General features: G+C 52.7%; 2 protein-coding genes across 3 annotated transcripts in view; one reads left to right on the top strand and one right to left on the bottom strand.

The window, feature by feature from the left end:
- Nucleotides 1–10,663, bottom strand: part of LRRC8A (leucine rich repeat containing 8 VRAC subunit A) — a 33,267-nt gene extending 22,604 nt beyond the window's left edge. Inside the window, exons 1-2 of the mRNA XM_075560670.1 lie at nt 10,544–10,663; nt 7,521–7,627 (exon numbers count right to left, since the gene is read on the bottom strand). The gene's annotated coding sequence lies outside the window, so the exon portion shown is untranslated. The remainder of the gene's footprint in view (nt 1–7,520; nt 7,628–10,543) is intronic.
- Nucleotides 10,664–10,778: 115 nt separating this feature from the next.
- Nucleotides 10,779–20,197, top strand: part of KYAT1 (kynurenine aminotransferase 1) — a 44,894-nt gene continuing 35,475 nt past the window's right edge. The window contains exon 1 of one of the 2 annotated variants that reach the window (XM_075560671.1): nt 10,779–10,882. The gene's annotated coding sequence lies outside the window, so the exon portion shown is untranslated. The remainder of the gene's footprint in view (nt 10,883–20,197) is intronic. The other variant, XM_075560672.1, reaches the window with a different exon arrangement.

The raw sequence follows: 20,197 nt of genomic DNA on the forward strand, positions 1-20,197 counted from the left end.
TTCATCTGTGCGCTTCAACTACTTCGTCATGAAAAATTTACAAAAAGCAACCACCCATTTCCTTTCATTTTTGCCATCAGCCTGGGGCCGATGGCAGCCACTGCGCTGGTGATCAGGGCAGCAGACTTAGCTCCTGCTACCCAGCCTGCCCCTACAAAGACAGCAGAAGGTGGAGACGGTGGAAACCCAGCCACACCTGCTCGGCTCGGCCGGCCTGCCCCCAGGAGATGCAGGCCAGTGTGAGCTGCAGGCAAAACCTTTGCTAAGAGGCAGCATGGGGGTGGGGAGTGGAGAAGCAGAACCAGGTCCAGAAGACAAGGCTGGAGAATCCTGTCCCCTCCAATGATGCAATGCTAATTAAGTTGACGCTGACTCACAGCGGCCCTCTATAGAGGTCCCAGGACTGTACATCATTCTATGGGTGCAGATCACCTCACCTCACCTCACCCTTCTCCCATAGAGTGGCTGGTGGATTTGAACCATTGACCTTGAGTAGCATCCCAAGGCCTAACCCACAGAGCTACCATGACTCCTTCCTTATCCCTGTCCCAGAGGTGCTATGAGAGCAATCCAGGCAGCCTCCCATGTTCCCTTTGGTGACCGGAAGAGCTGGAAGAGTCCAAAGACCTAGAGTTTTGGATTGGGCTCAAATCCAGTCCTAGAATGTTCACCTTCCCAACACAATCGCTGAAGACAAAGCAGGTGCATAAGCAAATGTGGTGAAAAAAGCTGATGATGCCCGGCTATCAAAAGATGTAGCGTCTGGGGTCTTAAAGGTTTGAAGGTAAACAAGCAGCTATCTAGCTGAGAAGCAACAAAGTCCACATGGAAGAAGCACACCAGCCTGTGTGATCACGAGGTATCAGTAGGATCAGGTATCAGGCATCAAAGAATATCATTGTGAATGAGGGGGAGTGCAGAGTGGAGACCCAAAAGCAACTGGACATCCCCTTACAGAAGGGTTGCAGGGAGGAGACGAGCCAGTCAGAGTGCAGGGTAGCAATGAAGAGACATGCAACTTTCCTCTAGTTCTTTAATGCTCTCCGCCCCCCACTATCATGATCCCAATTTTACTTTACAAATCCAGCTAGACCAGAGCATGTACACAGGTACAGATAAGAGCTGGAAACACAGTGAATCCAGGACAGATAAACCTCTCAGGACCAATAATGAGAGTAGAGATACCAGGAGGGTAATGGGAAAGTAGGGGAAAAAGAGGGAACCAATCACAAGTCTACCTATAACCCCCTCCCTGGGAGACAGACAACAGAAAAGTGGGTGAAGGGAGACATTGGACAGTGTAATACATGACAAAATAATAGTTTATACATTATCAAGGGTTCATTAGGGAAGGAGGAGAGAGGGGAGAGGGGGTAAATGAGGAGCTGATACCAAGGGCTCAAGTAAAAAGCAAATGTTTTGAGAATGACGATGGCAACAAATGTACAAATGTGCTTGACACAATAGATGCATGTAAGGATTGTGATAAGAGCTATACGAGCCCCCAATAAAATGACATAAAAAAAACTCTCACATAATCCAGTCCAAGAAATAATTTCAAGATCTCGGGCAAATTATTGAACTAAAGCTTCTGTTTTGCAATTAAGATGAAAGCAATGGGGCTATTTCCTAGACTGAATACTGAAAATACCGTGGACTGCCAAAAGAACAAACACATCTGTCTTGCAAGAAGTGCCGGCAGCAAGCTCCCTAGAAGTGGGGAAGACAAGGCAGGGTCTCACGGGCATGCAGTCAGGAGATGCTTGGTAAAGTCAAAGGGCAGCAAAACTGAAGAAGGCCCTCGGCAGGAAGGATGGACACAGTGGCTGCTCCCCGGGCCCCAGCATAACAACGGAGAGGATGGTGCAGGACCAGGACAGGGCAGGTAGGAGTGGGAACTGATTCAATGGAGCCTTAGGGCAGCGCCATCTCCTAGATCTGTATATACTGACTCACACCAGATCCAAGATGCTTTTATGTTTAAAAAAAAAAAAAGGCAAGATGCTGGACAGTATATAAAATGTATGAGCCCATTCTTTTGGAAAATGCTCCAAGAAGACACACTGTTCTGGAAGGCTATGGGTCCGCTCAGCTGAGGGCCCCCAGGTGAGAGCAGCGCTGCCCTGCACTTCAGGCCTGCGGAGAGGCATGTCTGTGGGCGCTGTCTACATTACGTCGTCTTCTGCATGCTCGGGAAAGATCAGAGGGCCTTCCTTTGAGCGCAGTTCCTGAGGGTTGTCACAAGGTGGAAGAAGGCTCTTCCTGTCCCTTCCACAGGGTGCTAACGGAGGCCACCGCAGAGGGGTAAGAGTTCAGGTTCCTGAGTCACAGCAATTCAGATGCCAACTCCACCACTTCCTTAATGTGGCCCTTGAGGGATCAACTTTTCCTTACTGGGCCTTGGTTTTCTCACCTGTACATTGCGACTGTTACGGCACCCACTTCACTTGAAGGCGTGGGGAGATGGCCTGTGTGTCATGTGTGCCCGGCCCAGAGTCCCCGCATGGTTCCCAACAAAGACACTCCCTCACGCCAAGGGGTTCCTTAGGAAAGCAGAGCTGGGCGAGACCCAAGCTGCCGGCACAGAAGCCTCCAAGCAGGCCCAGCCCATTCAGAGGCACCCAGGACTTCCCAGGGCTTGCAGACGGGACTCGGAGAGCCTCGAACCTCTGGAGTCCTGCCCAAGCTTGGGTCCAAGGGAAGACAGCAACTGGCGAGCTGGCGGCTTGCCCTCACGACCACGCCCGAAATGGTACGCTGCACCCAGTTATTGACACGTCTTACTGACGGGGAGGCAGTCAGACATCGCTTCCTGCCCCTCTGTCCAGGAAGAAGACCACCTGAGCCTACTTCATGCTGGCCTACAGAGAACTGCTATGGTTCCCATACCTGAGAGGCGGCCGCGGGCAGGCGGGTGCGTGTGTGTTTGCATGTGTGTGCATGCCCCTGCATGTATGAACAGAAGGCCTTTTGTTTAAGTGCAAACAAGCAACTTCTCGAGCCAGTGGGAGGGGCGGGAAGGCTGCCACCCTCCTTCTGGTCCGCAGATAGGAAGGCTGTCTCCCAGGCAGCGGGAAGGGCCTTTCCCAAAAAGTCTGAGGAGGACACTGGGTCATAGGCCCCCTGTGAATCTGCTCCACGGTCAGCGCGCCCGGGCCACGTGCTTCCTCTGTTCCCAGCACCAGAGAGGGGCCCACAGTGCGAAACTGTCCATACCCAGCTGGGGTGAGTCAGGGGTGCTGCCTGGCTTGGCACTCCCCGGCACACCCTCTATGGGGGAAGGAAGAGGGGATGGGCAGTTTCAGTTCTGCACTCTCTCCTATCTGGGCTGGGCCTCCCCAACAGGTTCGTCCTCCTGCAAGTTGACAAGGGCAGGCCCTACCTTCCAGGTGGCTGAGGGAGACGGGTGGCAAGTGAGAGATGCCTACCTGGGGCTTTCTGCATGCTCCCCTAGCCAAGCACACAGAGACAGCAGGCAAGGCTTGGGGTCTCCCCACACCCACTGGGCTGATATTAGAGAACCCAGGTCCTGAACACCCCCCAAGGCTGGGCTTGCACCTCTTCTGCCTGAGCTCCCAACCTCCAGGCTAACCGGGATGGGAGCCCTTCAAGTGCTTCCAGTGGGAGCTGAGAAAGCCACTTGGCTTCCCAGGTTCCAGGGTCTGCATCCATAAAACAGACGAGTCTACCCCTTGGAGGGTGTCGGAAGGACTGGGTAAGACTGTGGCACAATGCCTGCCCTGTGTAGGCAGGGCTGTCGGGTGGGGGGGGGCATTAGGATGAAGGCAGGATGTAAAAGTGTAGAAGCTGAGGTGGTAACTTGCCGGCTAGATGGTGGGAGGGTCCACCCCAGTGTGCTATCGCCTCGAAGGCAAGCAGGTCTCCTGGGCATACCTGGGCACTTAGAGCCCAGGTTTCTCAGAACAAGCCCACCCCCTCCACCAACCCCCTCCACCAGCCCCCTCCCGTTTCTGATGGGGTTCAGGAAAATGTTTCTGCAGAGGATCCTGGCCAGTCATGTTCGGATGCCTCTGGTCTCTCAGGTACAGCTTGAAGGATGGGAAGGTTTGTGTCCAGGAGGCAGATGTCAGGTGTGGGCCAATGGGGCGGAGACATGGGGTGGGGGGGGGAATCCTTGAAGGCAGGTCTTAATTGCTCTGAACTCCCTAGCTGCCTCCTAGACAGGTTAAGAAACAGGAACAGTTGTCTAGAGCACATCCTCCACCCAGGTCCCAGGGGACCCCCGCCCAGCCAGCTGAGGGCAAGGACTGAGATCTTGTCCTGGGGGAGCCACCTACTGCTGCCCCACTCTGGGCTGGAGTGGGGTTGTCCGCACGAGCCAGAGGAAGATGCCATGGCTGGCCCTCCGTGCCACCTCCACCCCCGCCCCCACACCCCGGTCTTCTTGGAGGCTGGGGCCTGGCAGTAGGGCCTCCGAGGCCCCCCAGGTGGCATACATAAGATGTGGAATTTTTCTCCAGTATGGAACGTCACTCTAGGCATGAGCTGCACTGCAGCAGGCTCTTTAATTCTGAGGTTTAGCTGTTTAAACACAGACGAACTCGTTCCGAGACAGAAGATGTGGCAGAAACACTTTGGGAAAGACAGCCAGGAAGCAGGGAATGGTTGTGGCAAGGAGTAACAGCCCTTTTGGAACCCTCAGCTCCACACAACCTGGAGATGGAAAGGCAGGCGCGCGCGCGCGCGCGCACACACACACACACACACACACACACACACACACACGAGTTCACTAAAAACAGGCATGCAACCCAAGGGGCCAGGCCTTGGCATTGTTCGTCAGAGGTGGGGCCAGAGCTGAATGAACCGCTCCTGGGCAATAGTTCACCTGGGGTCTGCAAACCACCTGCCTCACCACTGCTTGGGGGCTGCTTTGAAGAGCTGACTCTGGGCACAGCCCTACGTGGTGAGAAGCCGCATTTTAAACCCACTGCCCAGGTGACACGCATGGCCCCTCGCCCTGAGTCGGAAGCAGCAGCGGCAGGCAAGGGGCGGGGAGGAGGAAAGGGCCCAGGTTGCGAAGGCAGACAGCTGAGCCTGAGTTCTGCCCTTGAACCCAGACACGGTGCAACTTCGGGCATGAGAGTGGCCCCTGCGGGCCCTGGTCTCCTCATCCTGCCGCAGGCTGGGCGACCCCACACTAGGAGCCTGCTGTGTGTGAGGGCTTCCGTGGGGAGGGAGGAGCAGCTGAAAACACACAGAGCTTCATCTCAACTCCTGGGGTTCTGAGAAGAAGGGACTTCAAGACCAGAAGGGGAGCATGGAGTAGAAGAGGAACCACCTGGGGAGGTCTTGCAGCAGCAGCCCCACCCCCCACCGCTGCAAAGACTTTCCTACACAACACTCTCCAATGAGGCTGCTCGGGCAGGCGAGAGCTCTCCTTCCCGCTTGCCTGGAGGGCAGCTTTAGACAGGGTCACGGCAGGTCCACCCCTTCCTCCCTGCCTGGCCACCTCATGACAGATAACTGAAAAGCGCAATCTAAGGGGGATCACAGCCAAGGCTGCCTCCAGTTACTGCTGGGTAAACTGAGTCAGGGTCAGCCTGTTCCTGAAGGGCCAGGAAGGAGCTGCCTCCGGCAAACCTAATGCTCTGTCCGTGTGTCTGTGTCCATCCCAACAGGAGGCCAAACCTCTCAGGCCTCGGTGGTCCCCTCCAAGCTGTGCCTGGCACGGAGGAGGAATTCTGGTCTCAGATAAGCAGGATCTGCTGCTTCCTGCTCCTCACTGCCTGCCAAGAGGGGCTGACAGGCTCAGGCCTCCCCTCTCCGGGGGGCAGAGTTCCTGAAAACCAACAGGAAACTCCTACAGGGCAGGGCCCCAGGCTTGCTGATCTTCTCCCAATAAACAAGTGGGCTGACAAAAATCACACACCAGGCGTCTCCACCTCCTCTGCCGCTGTGAAGGCTGGGACAGAGGCTGTGAGAAAAGCCAGGGTGGAGGGCTGGGGGGCAGCAGGGGAGGCCCCCAGGTGTTCTGGAGGGACCTACCTCTTACCTGGGAAAACTGTCCGGGTCCCAGTAAATCAAACAATTGCAGGGTGCAAACCAGCAGCTCTAGTGTGACCCCAGTTTTTGTAAAACTAAATAAGTAACAACAACAGGTATGTGGATGAACCCGCCCTCCCGTTCACCACGATCAACTCTGGAGACCGGCTCCTGGGCCGAGATGTTCACTGTCTCCATTGTATTAAACATGCACACGTCACCAAAGCAGGGAACGAACAAACAACTACGTTGGCAATCCCCCCAAAGGTAGGATGAAATTTCTTCTGGAAGTCTGGACTGGGAAGGCCTGCCCTCCCGGCCCAGAAGACTGAGGTGGGAGGTGGCACGGGGAGGCTTCAAGCAGAGAACAACTCAGCTGAGCCAGGATTCTGGGAACTGGGGTTCAAGTCCCTGACCCTGCTTTCTTTTCTGATGGCAATGGGCAAGTTGCTTCTTGATCTGGAGCCTCAGTTTGAGATAGCGGCCACTGCCACAGCTTCCTGGAACGATATCACATGAGCTCCCTGATGTGGACGTGTTTTACATATTGAGGCTGTCCATGCTCCTGAAGGTTTATAGTCTCAGCAACCCCAAGGACGGTCACTACGAGTCGGGATCAAGTTGATGGGAGTAGGTCTGGTTGGCTCCGGTTATACACACACCTTGGGCGAGGGCGCCCTTCCTGAGTATCAATGTATTTCATCCTCAAAACTTCCTAAGGGGAAGTCTGCGCCAAATAAAACCCACGGCAATGTGTCTATCCCGACTCACTGGTAGGGTTTTTGAGGTTGTAATTCTTTATGGGAACAGGTCACCTCATCTTTCTCCCTCGGGAAGGCTGGTGGGTTTAAACTATCGCTTTCATACAGATGAGAAGAGTAACTTGCCCACAAGCAAGTCTGAGCACCAAGCAGCTGGGACTCAAACCCTGGGCGGACTGTAGAAGCTGAAGCACAGCCTGGGCACTCTCCCGCCTTTGGAACCATTCCCAGAGCACGTGCCAAGGAAGCTGAGTCTTCAAAGGTGTCTGTGGGATCTGATCACAAGTGGGGGGGGGGGGAATGTGATCTGCTAGCTCCCGCTTAGAGACTCCCCATGCTCGTCTCCACACAAAGTTCTGGAAACTCCAGCAGCAAGGAGAACAGCGAGTCACTGCTTCCCGGGTTCTGGGATCACGGTGGCCCCAGGAACCGGTGTTCCATGGAAAGCACCTTGGGAAACAGGCTCACAAGGCAGCACATTAGCAACACCACTTAATAAGGTCTGGGATGAAGGAGCAAAAACCTGAGCTTCCCAAGGCAACTTGACACTGGCATTCCGGGAGTACAACAACCAGAAGTGGGGAAAAAGAACAAGAGCTCTGTCTTTTCTCACCCCTGGCTTGCACATCCTGGCTTCAGGTGAGAACAAAGGAATGCAGAGACAGAGATGCTGCACTTTGCTCCCTAGGTCAGGGTGTCACCTGACCATGACCAGACCACAGTGGGACAGGTGGAGAGGGGCTCAGTCCTTACCCGGTGGAAGGCTCTGCTATCTGCACGTTGGCTGTCGGTGCTGAGGCTGGCCCACGTCTGTCTGGGCAGGGTCCTGGCATTCCCTTCGCTCCATGGAAGCTGCCTCCCTACGAGGAAGCGAGAGCCACTGTCAGGTGGGGGGTGTGTGCCTACGGCAGATCACAGCGCAATGCTGCCAGCATTTTCTGAGTCTCTGCTTGGTGTCAGGTCCTGGGCTAAGCTCTGGTGATAGGAGAGACTCGGGCAAGGTACCTGCCTCTCCTCGGAGCCTGGTCTATTTAGGAGATGCCAAGTCAACAATTGCAATCTTGAATGCCCACAGCTCTGCTCGGAAGCTATGGGAACACGGAAGCACCAATTCCAGACAAGTGGGGTCAGGGAAGGCTTCCTGGAAGAGGTGCTACCTGAGTTGACTCCTGAGGGAGAGTAGGAGTTGGAGAAGGGCATTCCAGGCAGAAGGAACAGCACATGCTTGTCTGGATGGAAGAAAACAGGACATCCAGAGAATGAACACTAGTTCAGACTGGTTAGACCTCGGGCTGGATGCAGGAAGTGGTTAAGAGATGAGCCGCAGTGGGGTCTAGGCCAAGCATTTAGTGAGGCTCTACTAGAGGCCGAGCATTCTGCTCAGAATTGGGGATACAAGGTGAACAAGGTGAGGAGAGGAGCGCCACTGGACTACACTAGGGGTAAGGCAAGGGCTGCGGGGGCAGAGAAGGAGCCTCTACAGGAGGCAGGAGCTGGGAGGGCACACAGCTGGAAGACAGGCAGGAGTCAGCCAGGCAGAGAGGGAGGATTCCCAGACTGGGCCCTGAGCAGATCAAGGAGGGACTGTGGAGTCTGAGGCCACTGAATGCTTATCACACCTATTCAATTCCAGGCACTGGGCTGGGAGGGCAGGAGTCAAAGACAGAGACAGATCTGGAGTGTTGGCATCTGGGCAGTACAGGACCCAGGGCTGTCAAGGTACCAGAGACAATCCGAACCAATCTCAGCAAAGGTGAGGACAATTATTGCGGGCAGCCCAGACTGCCTACCATCGATGCGCCTACTCCTCCCTCTTCCTGACTAGCCCCTGCATAAAGAGTTAGTCTCAGATGCACACGGGGCAGTTCTACCCACCCTGTCCTACAGTGAGTTGGCGTCCACTGGATGGGGGTGACTTTGGTTTTACCCCTCAGTAGCTATGAATTATGTCCGTGATCTCTCTACCTATTATCGTGCTGGCCAACACCGTATTGGAAGTTACATGAGTTCTGGTCTGCTCCTCCTTCTAGACTGCAGTTCCAATGACAATTGGTATTCGTCTTTGTTTTCCAAGCCCCATTCCTGGCCCAGGACAAGCACTCAGTACAAGTCAATGGAATGAATGAATGAACCAACCAACCAATCCATCAAAGGATAAAGACATGGAGTTCTGGGCTCTAGGGCCCCACGTCCATGCCACCTAAACCTCCATGAGGTCTTAGCCTGTCATTCTGTGCCTCGGGGTGAACACCTGGAATCCTCTAGACTCTCCTGTGGTTAAGTCAGGAACCAAGCTAACTTCCCTCCAACTTCTGCAGGTGAGCGAGCTTTAGGCCCAGGAAGCCACCCAGGCCCGGTCAGCTCCCCAAGTTCTGACACACGAGGGCAAACCTCTGAGGCACAAAGAAAACTGCTTCTTGGTGGTTGTGCCCAAGGGATGGATAACGAATGCATCTGGGAGAAGTCAAACATTTTTTGGGTTCCAACTCTGTGTTCTATAACTCCTGGAGGGCAGAGGGGCACTAGGCCCCAACCCCAAAGAACTTCCAAGACTGGGAAGACAGGGTGACAGAGTAGTCTCTCATATCCCAGCACCTCCCCCTCAGCCCATCCTGCTGCACAAGCATCTCTCCTCGCCTCCTCTTAGGATCCAGAAGTAGACATGACCTTCACAGAGGTAAGGCCAGCATGACTGAGCCAAGGGGCACAGCTCAGGCTGGTCCCACTGAACAAACTCCCACTCTCCCCTGCTCTCGCAGGAATTTCCAACACCCTGTCTGTCTGTCTGTCTGTCTGCTCCAGAGGGCAGGATACTTCTGGTAGGGGCTAAGGTTCCTCTAATGGAAAGGTGAGAAAGGCGTTCAGCTGGGAGGCTTTCCGTTCTTGCAGCCACCTCCTCCTCATTTGAGGTCCACACTCCCTTTCCCTCCCCAAGCGAGCTCTCTCTCCACACCCTATCCTAGTCAAGAGGGTTCCTGAAGTGGGGCAGGAGAACAGTCACCCCACCCACCCAGCCATGTCCCTGTCAGGACAAAGCTGGTAGATAACCCCCAGCCCATCTCTTCCCCTTCCCCACCCAAAAGCAGCAACTGCGTCAGGTCAGCTGAGAATCAGCCTGATCTTGGGAGAGGCTGAGCGGCCAGGAACCCCAAGGCCCCCAAGCTATGTTCTTTAAAGAAGGCAGCCAACTTCGCTTGACCTATAGCCAGACCAGGCCCAGGCTTCATCCGGTCTGGCTCTTGGGTCCATCTGGATGCTCAGGACTCAGGGCGGGGGTGGGGTGGGGGGGCCTTCCCCAGAACTCCAGCCCAGGCAGAGGGCTTCCTACCGAGTTAAAGCACTCGCCAGGTCTGCTAAGAAGGGGAAGGAAGGGGTGTATGGGAAGAGGAGGATATCAGGGGCCGGGAGGAAAAAAGCAAGCTGAAGACTAGCTGCCAAAAACGAACTGGCAAGGGAGAGTCCAGCGGTGGAACCCCTAGGCAGGTGTGTGTGTGTGGAGGGGTGACGAGGGGCCCAGGCAGGGGGTTTGGAGGGTGTGTGTGTGTGTGTAAAGGAGGCACGAGAGTAAAGACGAAACTCCGGCATGCAAAACGCAAGGCGCACGAGGGTGCCAGGGTGGGGAGCCTGGTGAGCGAGGCGATGAAGGGACCCGGCGGGACACCACTAGAAAGCCGGCCCCAATGGGCAGAGCGGGCGCTGCCCCCGGCGGCCGGGGGCGTCCGAGTGGGTTTCAGGAGCCGACAGCCCGCGCCCCTCTCCCCACGCCACCCACTCACCTGGGCTGGCCGCGCCCCGCAGCTCCGTCCCGCCGCCCCGGGCCGCGCTGCTCGGGCGCCTCCTTTTGTTTGTCCCTCACTGCACCACTCGGGCTCATCCGCCCCGGAAGTGACGTCACCGCCGGCGCGCGCCCGCGGCGGCGAGGGCGGCGCCATGCTGGTGGAGGGGAACCACTCCGGGCGTCTTCGCCCCGGCCCCGCCCCCGGCCCCGCCCCCGGCCGCGCTACGTCACCTCGGGGCGGAAGTGGCGGGGCCGGCGTTCTGCCCCCTTAAAGGCGCAGAGACGGCCGTCACCTCCGGGCGCGCCTGGGTGACCGCGGCGGAGCGGCGGAGCGAGGGTGAGTAACTGGTGCCCGAGCGCGGAGGTGGAGGTGCCGCGTCCGGCAGGGCGCGGGAACGGTGCCGCGGTGCCAGGGGGCTGGGTCACAGTCGAGCGGAACCGCGCGCCGCCCGCGGGCGGTGAGACTGCGTGCGCTTCGCGCCGACCCGCGCTCCCCTGCTTGGGATCCGCCGCGCAGCTCACCTTTGCACCTGCATTCCCCTCCCCGTGATCCTACGACGACGAGGAAACTCAATAAAGCCCGAGGTGTTACCTCAGCAACTCAGCGAATCGGGGCAGGAGAGGTGCTGGAGCCCCGTGTGTAGACGCCAGCCCGCTCTACAGCAGGTTCTCCTGGTTCCGTAGTGGCCCAACGCTGTGTGTGTGTGTGTGTGTGTATGTGTGTACCTATACATATGAGGGGGACCCCCCCCAAAAAAATACCCGGAGTTTTTTTCCATAGCTACGTATTTAATTTTTCCACAAAACCACCTCATCACCTTCAAAGTACTCAATTCATCTGTCAAATCTGCGATTCCATTCTAGGAGACATCTGTTTGGGTGGCTGGCAGCACCTCCCTCCTTTTTTTCTTCACCTCTTCTATGTCGTCCAACCCCTGCCCTTTCATGTCCCTCTTCATTCAGTGAAACAAAAAGAAGTCACACTGAGCAGGCCAAGTGAGTCAGGTGTGTGGGGCAAGAGAGGCATTCCGTTTTTTTGCCAAAAACTAGCACACTGAGAGCAGGCAGCGTATGTTGTGGTGGCCGATGTCTGCCACAAATCAGGCCTTTTTGGTCACACACTGTTATGTAATATTTTAAAAATTATGCAATCTAAATAGAAAGCTTGACATTTAGAAATCTTGACCAGTCGACATTTTCATGCCTTCAGGAAGTTGACGGGCATCCAGAACAAGATTTGTTATCAATCAACATTTCACCTTTTTTGAAATGAGAACACCACTCATACACTTGAGTTGTTCCCAAAGGGCTTATAAGCTGTGTGCAACCTCACAACAGTGTCTGTGGCATTTTGTGAAACTGCTTTTATGAAAACGTTCACTGTGACCAGAGAGAACCTTCCCAGGCGATGCCACTGGGTGCACTAACTCAAAGGGAATTGCTGGAAACTCACCTAGTGGGAAAAAATGTGTACAGCAAAAGCCCCGCCCAGCGGAACTTTTTTCTGGTTTTTTTTAGATAAACCCCCTCATATATATGAATTCCATTCATATAATAGAATGTTGCACAGACACTGAAAAAGTTCAATATGCACTAATCTGGGACGACTTCTAAGATCATCGAATAGTACATCAGAGGAATAAAGGAAACAGCAGAAAGACCACTGAGTGCATTGATCAGTACTACCATTTTGTGTACAACAAAGTGTGTCTGGAGACAAGAAGTTGCTAACTATGTGGTACAAGGGAAAGGAGAAGGGGGCCCCTGGTCACGGCATGGGGGAGGACCTTATGACCATAAACACAATTGATTTCCCAATCAAAAGATGTGATCATGACATCAAACCAGCATACCTTGAGCAAAAGCCCCGTTATCTCCAGGAAGGACTTTCTCTCCATCTTCTTCCTTTTTTGAATAGGCGGAAACAGGCCCAGAAAGGTTAGGGAATGTAGCGATGTCTCACAAACAAGAAGTGGAGAGGCTGGAAATTGAGCCCAGAGGATTTCACACCCAAGCTAACATGCTAGCTTATCCCACACACCCTACAGAGAAGCTTCTCAATGGTCATCAGACAATACCCAGCATGGGCTTTGCACAGCAGCCATCCAGGAACTTTATTGACTGGACAAGGGGACAGTCCAGGGGACTACCTGGGTGCAGAGTGAACAGAGGCGGAGCTTGGAGGCCAAAGCTCAGGCTGGAGTCCAAGGTTTATCTCTATCTAGCCATGAGACTGTGGGCCCAGTGCTTTCCTCCCTGGGCCTCCACGCCCGCACCTGTAAAAGTAGTAACCCAACCACATTGGCTGACAGCGAGTGCGCCCACACCTCAGACCCTGGACTACCTGCATTGCATACACACTAGCCCCACCTTGTAGATGGATGCATGAGGCGCAGGGAGGTTTACAAAGTTGTCCAGAAGCATCCCACAAAACCCCTTTCCCCCATGTCCCCAGAAGTTGCTGGTCCCTCATCTTCCTGGGAAGATCAACTTTGAGGACATACTGAATATAGGACAGATGCACACTTCCTGCCCTCGGGGGTCTAGTGGGGGCAACAGCACAGCAGCTAGCTTCTGTAACGAGCATTGTAACAGGTGCTTACAGCGAGAGGCATTGGGAGCACAGAGCCTTCGTGGGTGGAACAGGGAGGAACGGCTTTTATTCTGTCCCTGAAAGATGAGTGGAAATGGTGTGCCTGGAGACTCATGGAGGCTCATGCTTGAGGCCCTGCCCCCAGGAGCTGTGGGTAACGGACAGGATCAGGGGTATGCATGTTAGAAACACTCAGGTCAACATCCTTGGCTTCTCATTCTCAGTGCCCCACTTAACATCCAAAGGTTGGGCTTCAATAGTTCTGAAGGGGATGAAAAAGAACTCAGACAAACAAACAAAGCCCCAAAGGCAATCCCTAAACTCACCACCATGCAATCAGTCTGACTCATGGCAATCCTCATGGCTCCTGTGGGGTTCTGAGACTGTAACTCCACAGGAGCAGAGAGCCTCATCTTCCTCCCTAGAGCTGCTGCTGACCTTGCATATCACAGCCTAATGTGTAACCTCTAGGCCACTAGGACTCTTCTACAAAGGAGCCCAGGGAAAGTCAATAGTGATGAGGAAGTTCTTCACAGGCCCCATCGACTCCTTGTCCTCTTTCCATTGGGCCTCCAGAGCAGTGGCCCTTACTGATACAGAACTCCTGCCCCGAGTAAACAGAGTGCGTCTCCTGCTGCCTTCTCGGCTGTCCACCCTTGCCAGGGTCCTTACTGATCACACCTTGCTGGTCAGGTGTGTGCACATGTGCCTTCCCCCCTCCCTCAACACCAAATAACCAGCAGAACAAAGACACTTAGCTTCAGTAGGACAAGAGTCACGCGGTCAAACAGACACAGTCACCCCACACCCTCTCCCAGCACTGCTGGTTGGCTCCCTGGAAAATTTCCAAAGAACTCATTGTACTTCCTTACTCTGGAGAGTGGCGCCCACTCTGGACTCCTGGTTAGGTGTACCCTGTGCTCCTCACGGCCTCTGACTTTGGGGTAAGTCATTTCCCACTCTGCACGAAGGTTCTCCATCTGTACAATGGACTGGACTTTGTCCACGGCTTCTACCAGCCACCAAAAGTATAAAGACGAGGGGTCTTCAAGGAGCTCCTGGGAACAGGCCACTGCCTGCTCCTTTCACCTTGCCATGAACCCTTTGGAGCCCCCTTGTGCATGGCTGTCTGTGTGTGAGAATGCCTGTGAGAACACGCTGGATGTTTGGAGCTATATCTTGTGCCAGCCTAGGCTGAGCCACCTGCTGTGTGTCTTAGGTGGGCACCCCCCTCCAGTCACTCTGAACCAGCCCCTGCAGTCTGAGCCGCAGAAACCTCTCTCCCTTGCCAAGTCCAAAGCCAAGGAACCGTGTGCTTGTGAGAGCTTTCCAGATAGGCTGTCACCTCCCTTGGGGGGTAGACGCTACAAGCTTTTGCCAATCGCTTATCTTATGGGACTCAGGGCTGTTTTTCAATTGGGGGAAAAATCAGGAATAATCCGCCTGACATGAGATTTATCTGCTTGGGAAATTAATTGTAATAGTATTTCAGGTTTGAACATTACTGTGCTTAGTCCCTGGCGGGTGACTGGGTTTGAACCTGTGCTAAAGGTTTTCCAGGGACTATTGCATGATGATCCTTCTTGTACAGAGGAGGGAGCCGAGACTCAGAGACTGTGGTGGGGCACGACCAAGGTCCCACCGCTAGTTAATAGAGGAGCGAGGATAATTTGATCCAAGCCTGAGCTTTAATTTGTTCTTGTAACTGACAGCTTTCTCTTGCCTGGGAATGCTGCCCACCTCACTGTTAGAAGCTCTGATTGTGTTGTCCAAATGGCTGAGGGGAGAAGAGGGTCTGGGATCAGGGATGCAAAGCATCCTTGTACAGGGGTTGCCCAATTCATAACAGTAGCAAAATGACAATTATGAAGTAGCCACAAAAAAGAATTTTATGGTTGGGGGGGGTCACCACAAGATGTGGAACTATCTGTAAGGGTCACGGCATCAGGTAGGTTGAGAACCACTGGGTTAGAGGAAAGAGAACTTTGAACTGAGTTGGGTTTGAAACCTAGCTCAGGCTCTCCAACTAAGAGACCTTTGTTCTCCTCTTGTGCAAAATAGGGGCAGCAATACCCTCCCAGTAGGATATTGTGAGCAGAGACTTTTATCAGTCCATCAGGTGCCTGGTTGGTGCCCTTGGAGTTCAGGGGAGGGCCTCTGCAGATTCTGAAGGCTTCAGGCTTTCGCAGGGAGGCAGAGCTGGGCCTGGAAGTTGCCAGGTAGGTCGGGTTGGAGGGTATGCCAGGTGGGGCACAGCTTGAGCAACCATAGGCAGAGGCTATTTCAGAAGCAGAGTTTGTGCAGAAGTGAAAACTTGCATGTCGATCTCAGCGCGGGCAATGAAACCATGAAGCCGCAGTGGACAGGCTTCCTGTGCTTGGTCACAATTTTTTGAAAGGGCTGTTTTGTATGTGACTATGGGGTTTTCCCGCAAACTGAAGCTTCTTTTAAGCAGAGTGGTTTTCTTCCGGTCACAAATTGGTAGTGCTCACAAGATGGTAAGAAATGATATAATTATTGATGAGCGCATCCCAGCAGAGCTGTCAGAGGTGTGATTTACTAAGCTGTATACAAAAAGAAGGCGAAGGTCTAGAATATGTGTGCTTTATTATCTTTAAAACCATTCAGGTTTTGTTGTTGTTCTTGTTGTTCCTCAAATAAAAACTCTGGATTCAATCAAACAACAAAGCCAAGAGTGTGTATCCTTGGGAGAGGAGAGGACGGGGAGGCCACAGTGTCTGGATTAAGGCCGGCTCCAAAGGCTGGCTGGAGGGAGGAGCCTTTAGACTTTATACAGTCTCCACACAGCTGCTTGGCAAGGCCCCGGGGTGTGACTGGTGTCACTGCAAATGCCATTGAGTGTTGTCACAGAGGCTTTCCAGGTGCCCGGGGTCATCCACCTGCTGGCCACAATTACAATGTCTTCTGGTTACGGAGATAGCCTGTAGCTGCCTAGGCAGCTTGGGTCCTGGGGAGAATGACCACTGACCACGAGCCCTAGCCTGGGAGCAAAGAGGCCCCAATTCTTTGAGGCCTGGAAAGCAGGGCTGGAAGGTGCCTCAAAACCAGGGAATCCCTTCCTGTGCCCCCTCTCCTGGTGGGGTTGGGGCTCCTCCATTCTGCAAAGAGCCTGAGCTGCCCCCATGACACACTCCCACGCATTTCTTTGGAAATAATAACAGTAATAGTAATGATCTGTGGTGGATGCCGGCTTCCCCAGGCAGCCATGCTAAGTGATCTTCATGTGTTAGCGCAGAGATTTCTCACGACCAGCCTCCAAGGACGGGATGATTCATAACCTCATTTCAGAAATGAGGTTCAGAAAGGTTCAGTACGTGATAAGAAGTCACTTAGCCAGTAAATGCTCGACTCGATGGCAGTGAGTTTGGTTTTTGAGTTTTCCAAAGACTAGAAAAAGGGGGAAGTAGTACATTTATAATGGAGAAATCCGAAAGACTCCCTTTGGCAAGCTCCCCTGGTCTGCGATGCCATGTAAAGAGCCAGAGGGAGAGAGGATGCAGATCCACCAGCCAGGAGAAAGAGGGAGCTGCCTGCGCGGCCATGAAGGTCTCCGCTCTCAGCTACCCTCTACAGTGTCGCTTTGAGTTGGAATTGGCGCGAGGGCTGTGGGTTTGGGTAGGCGGCCAGGTGGACGTCATGTTCCCCCAATGGCTCCTGAGGGGATGGGATGAGGACACTCACCTCAGTGACATTCTTTCCCCAAACTCTTACCCCATTCTAATCCTAAAATAGTCTCAGCCAAATCCAACCTGGAGGACCTTGTACTGAAAACCTGGCCATTCAAAAGCCATTCAAAACAAGACAAAACCCCAAACAAAACACTGCCATCACGTCAGTGCTGACTCATAGTAACCCTGTTGGACAGGGTAGAGCTGCCCCTGTGGGTTTCCCAGACTGTAACACTTCACAGGAGTAGGAAGCCCCATCTTTTTCCTGAAGAGTGGCGGGTGATTTTGAACTACTGACCTGTGCTTAGCGGCCTAATGCATAACCTACTAATCCACCAATGTTCCTCGTGCACAGTGTGGAGTTAAGAGAATGTACCAGCCTCGGTGTCTTAAGCCCAGTGTTCACAGGGGAGGAAACCAGGTGAGAGGTGTATGGGAATCCTCTACTAATCTTTGCAACTTCTCCATAGACCTAAAACTATCTCAAAACAATGACTTTATTGAAAACAAAGGACAAAGAGAGGGAGCTGGCCAACCACACTGAGTGTTAAGCAAAACAAGGACAAGTGGTAGGCCAGAGGTGGAACGGGAGTCCAGCTTGACTGGAACAGTAGAAGGAGTAGCTGACTGGGAAGGCGGGCACCTCCTCTGCTTGGGAGAGATGCTTCCGGAGCACGTTAGCGAAGGTGCAAACTTAGTGACATGCACAAGGAAAGTGGTGGCAACTGGTGGCATAGTGCCTTGGCCTGCTACCCACAAGGTCAGCGGTTCGAAAGCAGGCTGTCTATTCCCCTAAAAAGTTATCGTCTCAGATACCCTGCAGGGGCAGTGCTACCTGGTCCACGGGGTCACGATGGGTCAGAATTGACCTGAAGCAGTGAGTTTGGCTTTGGGTGGTGACAAAAAGGATGAAGATGTCCCAGAGGAAGTAATGCTGAGAGGGAAAAACCAAACAACTTCCCATTGAAAGGAATGCTCACAGACGAAGCGTAAAATAAAATGTGGGCAGTTGATCCAAATTTAGAAAGGAGGATGGTGATTTTCTGAGACCAAAAAAGTCATTATGTAAGGACTCGCAGACAAGCACTGTGCAGACGACCCTTGATCATATTATTTCTCTTGGATGCATGTTATAAAGACATGAACACTTGAGTTCTCAGTCCCCTGCGAGTCGAAGTCACAGAGGGCTAAGTGAGTGAGCATTGCTGCTGCCATGAGCGGTGTCTGCTGACTCGGGCCCAGGGCAGCCTGGGTGTGCAGAGTAGAACTGTGTTCAGAAGCAGGTCTCCAGGCCTTTCTTCTGAGGCACCTCTGGAGGGGCTGGAATCGCCAAGCTTCCAGTTAGTTGTTGAGTGCTTCTCTGTCTGTGCTACCCAGGGACTCTACAATGAGTATCCATTTGGCTTTTTATTTTCCCCTCTTCCCTATGGTTGCACACATGGGGCTGCCATCTGCAAGGTCAGCAGTTTGAAACCACCAGCCGCTCTGCAGGAGAAAGACAGGCTTTCTACTCAAGTAAACACTTCCCGTCTGGGAAACTCACAGGGGCAGTTGTACCCAGGCCTATAGGGTCACTCTGAGTCAGCCTTGTCTCGGTGGCAGTGAGGGCTTTGGCTTTTCGATAAACTTATAATAAGAGGCCTGGTGGCATTGTGGTTACATGTTGGTCGGCAGTTTGAAACCACCAGGGAGTAAGACAGGGTTTTCTGCTCCTGTAGAGAGGGGCAGTCTCACATTCCCTCAGGGGCAGTTCTTCCCTGTCCTGTAGGATCGCTATGAGTCAGCACTGACTCCATGGCTGGAAGGGTTTATTGTGTGCTATGTGCTTATAATAGACCATAAGAGAGCTTTTAGTGTTTTGACATAATTTTTAAAGATACAAAACACTTTTGATCTTTTAAATTAGTTTCACTCACTGCTATTGAGACGATTCTTTTACTTTTATATCTGGTGAAATACACCCAGTCAAGCCCATGCCCATTCACCAGTTTTTTCTTTTTTTAAACCACTTTATTGGAGGCTCTTACACCTCATATCACAACCCATGTCTTACACTGACCAACGTCTCTCTTCGCCCACTTTTAAGTTGTTTGTTCCCCTGGGAGGGGGTTCTAGATAGATCATAGTGATCTGTTCCCTCTTTCTCCCTTACCCTCCTGGTACGGCTAACTCTCAATTGGTTCTGAGGGATTTATCTGTGTTTCTAGCTCTTATCTGTACCAGTGTACATGCTCTGGTCTAGCCAGATTTGTAAGGTCGAATTGGGGTCATGATAGTGTGGGGAGGAAGCCTGAAGCGTTAAGGAACTAGAGGAAAGTTGTATGTTTCATCGGTGCTATACTGCACCCTGACTGGCTCGTCTCTTCCTTGTGACCCTTCTGTAAGGGGATGTCCAATTGTCTACACATGGGCTTTGGGTCTCCACTCCACACTCTCCCTCATTCACATTAATAAGCTTTTTTGTTCTGGGTCTTTGGTGCCTAATACCTGATCCCATCGATACCTCATGATCACACAAGCTGGTGTGGTTCTTCCATGTGGACTTTGTTGCTTCTGAGCTAGATGGTTGCTTGTTTACCTTCAAGCCTTTAAGACCCCAGATGCTATATCTTTTGATAGCCGGGCACCGCCAGCTTTTTTCACCACATTTGCTTATGTATCCATTTTGTCTTCAGTGATCATGTCGGGAAGCTGAGCATCACAGAATGCCAGGTTATTAGAACAAAGTGTCCTTGTGTTGAGGGAGTTACTTGAGTAGAGGCCCAATGTCTGTCTTCTACCTTAATACTTAACATATAAATATATTTACATAAGTTATTTTCCTATTACTATATATAAATATATTTACATATGTACATGCCTGTATTTAGACCTCTATGAATGCCCTTTGCCTCCTAGCTCTTTCCTTTTACTTTCCCCTTGTCCCACTATCATGCTCAGCCTTCATTCGGGTTTAAGTAATTCCTCGTGGTTACGTTGCCCGTAATCAAGCCCCACCAGGCATCCTATGCCTTCCTCGACATCAATTTTAGATCACTTGTTGTTCCCTTGTCCCTGGGTTTGTTGGCACCTCCTTTCCTTTCCCCCGCTTCCCCATCTTCTATGTTCCTCTGGAACTGTCAGTCTTGGTTGTTTTCTCCGGATTGTTTATCCTGTCTATTTCATCTAGATAGACATGCAGAGATAATAGTGAGCACCAAAACCAGACAGAGCAAAACAAAACAATAAAAGAAAATAAACAACAACAACAACAAAATGACAAAGAAAAGAAAAGCCCATAAATAGTTCCAGGTCTGTTTGTTGACCTTTAGGAATTTTTCCATTCAAATATGATGGGATGCTATGCCCTGGCCTGAAGTCTATTTTTGGT

Source organism: Tenrec ecaudatus, chromosome 10 (genome assembly GCF_050624435.1).
Source record: "Tenrec ecaudatus isolate mTenEca1 chromosome 10, mTenEca1.hap1, whole genome shotgun sequence".
Taxonomy (NCBI): domain Eukaryota; kingdom Metazoa; phylum Chordata; class Mammalia; order Afrosoricida; family Tenrecidae; genus Tenrec; species Tenrec ecaudatus.